Source organism: Tupaia chinensis, unplaced genomic scaffold (assembly GCF_000334495.1).
Source record: "Tupaia chinensis unplaced genomic scaffold, TupChi_1.0 Scaffold143836_1, whole genome shotgun sequence".
Lineage (NCBI taxonomy): Eukaryota > Metazoa > Chordata > Mammalia > Scandentia > Tupaiidae > Tupaia > Tupaia belangeri.
This window is the reverse complement of record NW_006203686.1, coordinates 1,929,605-1,935,267: the sequence shown is the minus strand read 5'-3', so window position 1 is coordinate 1,935,267 and position 5,663 is coordinate 1,929,605. Positions and strand designations below refer to the sequence as shown.

The 5,663-nt window shown below is 41.2% G+C and overlaps 1 pseudogene; it reads right to left on the bottom strand.

Moving 5' to 3' along the window:
* Nucleotides 1–4,827: 4,827 nt before the first annotated feature.
* Nucleotides 4,828–5,402, bottom strand: LOC102488937 (nascent polypeptide-associated complex subunit alpha pseudogene; annotated as a pseudogene).
* Between the last annotated feature and the right edge of the window lie 261 nt (nucleotides 5,403–5,663).

The following is a 5,663-nucleotide window of genomic DNA, read 5'->3' as shown; positions in this document are numbered from 1 at the left end:
GGGAAAGATCAGAGGATTCTTTTATGACCTGCTTTAGGGGAAAAGAGGGAAAGAAGGGTAGCGAGACTGTCCTGCTTCTGTTTCTTGAATGTCAAAGTACCATAGTGTGGGGTAGTATGTCCTGAACCCTACCACTCTGTTACTGAGTTGATGCCAGCAAGTGCACTGAAACCACTAAGCCAGAGTGTTTAAAGAACTGAGGGGGAGGGGAAAAATACAATAATACACATCAGAGATGGTATGTGACCTACAAACCAAAAATATTTACCATATGGCCCTTTACAGAAAAAGACGTGCCAGTCGCAGTTTTAAACAACCCCACACCGTATACATTAGTGTCCCCCAGTTACAGGGGAGGAATCTGAGGCTCAGAAAGATTACCATGCTAAAAAAGGAAACTATTTCATTCCCAAGCCAACCTAGCAAGGGAAGATGTGATCAAGACACAAGAGAGCAGAGTGGTAGGAGAAGAACCAGAGCTGAAGGGGAAAAAAGGCAAAGGGGAACTCTGGCCAACCTGGTTTTCATCTGCACTTTCACATTTCTGCTCTTCAAGAACAGAGGACGTTCAGGTGAGAGGCGGAGGTTGAATGCCTGACTTTTTGAGATTGATAGCATGAAGTATCAGAGCTATATTCTTTCAAAATTGTTTTTTGATGCCATTGGCAGAAAGAAAATAACAGGAGGAGAGGGTCATCAAGTTGAGTAAGTGTGACATTTTCTAAGCTCTTATCTGTGTACTGTCTGAAAAAAAATCCTACTGTAAAAGGTTTATTCATTTTCATGTTTCAGAGAATAACTCAGTTATAAATCACGTTTGAAAATGATAACACAGGACTAAAACTTATCCTATCTCCGTGTTCTTCAACTGAGAGTAAGTTTGCCAGCCATCACCCGCTAGCCACCCACTCACAGGGGATGTTTGGTCATGTCTAGAAAAAATGGCTCTTGATTATCAAAATTATGGGGGCAGTATTTCTGGTAGTGAGATGAGTGGAGGCCAGGGATGCTGCTGAATGTCCCATAATGTACAGGACAGCCCCTCACAACAAACATCAACAGTGCCAAGGTGGAGGAAGCCCACCCTAAATTATAACAAAACTCCTCCCAAATTGTAAGTACAGGAGAAAAAGCTTAAAATGTTAAAACACACTAAAATAACAAACTACACAAAGAATAGTCTTCTGGGAAAAAAAGAAAGTTCCAAAAGTTAACAAAAAATTAAAAATCAATGAGAATTTAAATATTAGGTTTTTGGGAAATGAACATTTTTTTTTTAACTTGAAAGAAGTAGAGATAAGAAAGAAGGACAATGTCCAAAACAAATCGGGCAGGCTCTAGATAATACAAGAACTAATGCTTAAAATATAAAAAGCTAACTAATTTGAAACAATTAAAAATAACATATATGCAAGAGGTATGGTGTCATAGTGTCCCCTGCATTCAGCTTTTCATTTCCTCCAGTGCTCTGTGAACAGACTCCCTGCTGATTTCAAAGGTATTTCAGTGTTGAGATTAGCTTTATGGAAGCTAACATTCAGATTTCCACAATTACGAAACTCCCATAATTCAGATTCTAAAACTTCTAGAATACAGGAACATGTCTATGTAGTTTAAGCTAAAATGCATGTACTTAAGAACAAAAGGCTTGGTGATAGTGATGGGAATGATGCCTACATTTCTAGGAAAGGTGATGGTGATAAGAAGAAATGTGGCTAATATAAGAAAATGTAATCCTAATCAAGAAAGTTTAAAGCCAAATACACACACAGAAGAAATCCTCAATAACCAACGAGATTGTGAGAGTGACACTTAACAAAGACTCTTTGCTGGACCAGACTTTAGTTAGGCCCCTCAGCCTTCTCCTAGGCCCATTTGTTCACTTCCTTGTAAAGTCTTTGCTACTGAAAAGAACTTTGCTAAGTCCTTGCCAAGTCAGTTTAGTGAGTCTCCCCTCCCCTACCCCCATCCTCCCCTGCCCCCATCCTCCAAAACTCCAGTTCCTCATCTGCCCCCTCCCCCAGATGCTGTGATCACTCTGGTCTGGCTTTAGGAAGAATTTCATCGAGTCAATTTAGCAAGGATCCCCCACTTACTCTGACCATCACCTCTCTGTAACTTTCTATCCCCTCCCCCCAGCTCTTTGACTGAAAATCCTCCCTTATTCCATGCTGCCTTCAGAGCTGAGCCCAATCTCCCTCCCCTACCACAAACTCATGTTGCTGTGGTCCCTGCACCTGTTAAAATGGTTATGAATAGTCTAGTCTTCCTTAGTGGTTTAACAATCATCATTGAAGACCTTTAATAATACTGTTTTTTCCAATCTTGTCATTCATACATATATTATTGTTGAATTTTTTTTAAATACAGAATACAAAACAAAACAAAAACAAATAAATAAAGGTGATTCTTAGTTCCACCACTCAGGAAAGGCAAACGTGTGCATTCACAGCAAAATAGATATTCTCCGCACTCCAGAAACAGTCTCGCCCCAGGGGAATATGGCAAGAGGAGGAAAGAGTCATGCTCCCTTTGAAGAATGATGCACCAGAGTAGAGTCACAAAAGAGTCCCTGCTAGGAAGGGCAAATTATGTTTTGCAAATATTTTCTTTTTCTTTCATAAATTCTTCTCTTTAAAGTTCCAGAAGTGTTGTAGTAGGTCCCTTCCTCCAACTGCTGCATTCCCACTGGGGTGTGGGTATAAGCTGGAAGGAACCAATTGACTATAGATTCCATCAAAGTCTAGGAAATAATAGACTATAAGAATCTAGAAAATATAGTGACAGCAGGTGGTGTGGTGGTTTAGACTTCCACATGGTTTGAGTTCCAGACTCCATGGCTTGAAAATCATGCTAGGCACATCTGCATGTATGCCCAAAATCCCAGAAGGAGAATGGAAGCAAGAAGTTGTGGTGTGTCCATCCCCCTAGGAGATGATTTCTCACTTTCCCGCTCACTGCCTCTCTCTGGCAAGTGCATACACTCTATAGCAAAAACCTAAAAAAAAAGAAAAAGAAAAAAGAAAAGAATCTAGCAAAGACTAGGAAACTTTAAGCTGGGTTCGGGTGAGAGGTTATGAGTGAGGGCCAAAGAGGAGAGACAGACCAATGTGTATAGGAAGGAACTATTAAGATCCAGATCATCCTGGGGACCAGCAGATGGCTTAATGTTGGTCACTTCACTAGGCTCCTACATAGTAGACAGTGATTTGAGTCCTGGACTCAGAGGCTTGAAACTCATGCCAGGCATGTGTGTGTGCATGCCCGAATTCCCTAGAGGAGAATGGAGGAGAAGGCTCTGTGGGTGGCGGTCCCCCAAGAGGGTGATTTCTCACTTTCTGCATCTCTGGTGAGCACATGTGGCCTATAGCAAAAATCTCTCTCAAAAAAAAAAAACAAGGGACCAGCAGTTAACGTAATGGCTATGTCGCTGGACTCCCACGTAGTCGACCGCGGTTCGCGTCCCGGACCCAATGGCTTAAAACTCACGCCGGGCGCGTGTGCGTGCGTGCCCGTGATCCCGAGAGGAGAATGGAGGAGAAGGGATTGCGGCGTGACCATCCCCCCTGGGGGGTGATTTCTCGCTTTCTGTCTCTATGTCTCTCTCTGTCTGGCGAGCGCACACGCCCTATAGCGAAAATCTCTCTCAAAAAAAAAAAAACAAACAAACAAACAAAAAAAAAACCATCAAGATCATTCTGAACATTATGCAGAAATCTTTTCAATAAGCTCATTGTCAGGAATGCATACTCATCTATCAAAAGATTTCTTTTAGTTAATTAACTAAGGCTTCTGGTCCTTCCAGACATCTTGGCTAAACTAAGGAAATCCTGCTCTACATAGTCTATTTTGATGATACTTCATGTCTTAGTTATGGTGAGATGGTATTACATTACATGATGGATCGTTATTTTTTTCTCCTAGGACGTTTAGGTTATTCCATTATTTTTTGTGTTTTTGTTACTTTTTTATCCCATGAAGAACACAGCTTCCCCAATAAGGTCTTGACACCATTATCTACCTTCAGCCTCAGACAGATTATGGGTGTGTGCATGCCAACCATATTCAGAGAGGAATCTAGGTGCAAACTCAGAACCTTTCCATCTGGGTCAGCCTTTCAGAGTATCATGTTTTACTTTTGTGCCAGTCTGACTCCCTTGTTTTTAGTTTTGTTTTGTTTTGTTTTTAATGAAAACAAGGAAGAACCAGAGCTCTTGTCAATACTGTTTCTATGAACATGAGTAAAGAAAATTTTCTTTATATAATGGGCCAAATACTAGGAATGCGGGTGTGTGTGTGTGTGTTTAATCTCCCAGAAGCCGTAACTGTATTAATAAAAGAAACAGAACAAATTTAAAAACAAGCTGCAGTTACTTTTCTGACATACTGAAATAAAAAAAAAAAAAAAAAAAAAAAAAAAAAAAAAAACTGCATTTGTTTTTCTGAAAAACTGAAAAAAAAAAAAAAAAAAAAAAAAAAAAAGACAAGAGTCCTGGGCCAGCCCATGGCCTCATAAAGTGAGCAGGGTCCCATATGGCTGACCACCCAATTCACATTCTGGACCTGGCAGCTTAAAAAAACACTGGGCACATGTGGGTGGGTCCAAAATCCCTAAAGGAGAGAGAAATGAAAGAGAAGGGATTGTGGTGTGGCCATGCCCCATGGCAAGTGCTTTCTTGCTCTCGTTCCTCTTTCTGTGAAGTACACATGCCCTTTAGCAAAAAATTAAAAACCGAACAAAAAATGAAAGAGTCCTCATTTTCAGATGGTTATTATTAATTCCATAACAGCATTTACAACAATATCATTACTGCTGTTCTTGAGGGTTCAAAATGTATTTACTATTGAACCATTTTCTTGTGACCTGCCCAACTCTATGTCCTTACTTCCATATTTGCCCCATCGACCTCCTATTCTGTAGTCTCCTCTTGTACATTTCAACTCTGTATTTCTCTTGAACATCCCAGACAGCTTCACCTTGAACTTTGAATTTCTCAGTGGCTGGTCACTGTGCTTACTGGAATAGGTCTTCAGTCTTGGCTTCCCTGACTCTGTATTGGCATCTGAAGCTGGGTTCTTGTAAACATCTGGCCTGAGGATGATGAAGAGGTTTCCTGATGGTAACTGAAGTAACTTTTATAACCTGTCAAAAAACCAGTTTGGATATGGCCTTCCGTGCCTCTCTTCACTCCAACTTGCTTGACTTTGCTGGCTGGTTCTTTATCCACATCAGTTGCTGCTGCCAGCTGTACTTGCTGTGTCATTGTCCTTGTGGAATCTTGTTCCTCCAACTCTTAATACTGATTCGTCAGTGTCAGATTCTGTTTCACATTCCGCCTCAGCATGAGCTATGGCAACTCCTGCTCTGTGGCAGAGACAGTGTCTATGGCCTCACAGGACATTTTCTGAGTGGAACTCACAGAACCAAAGTGGTGGCAAAAATTGTGAAGGCTTTTGAGAATTCTCTTCTTTTTTTTAGAGAGAGAGATTTTTGCTATAGGGTGTGTGCACTCTCTGAAGAGACAGAGAGACAGAAAGTGAGAAATCACTTCCCAGTAGGGGTTGGGGGGAGGGGATGGCCACACCACAATCCCTTCTCCATTCTTTTCTCAGGACCTTGGGCATTCATGCACACTCACCCAGAGTGAGTTTCAAGCCCTCAG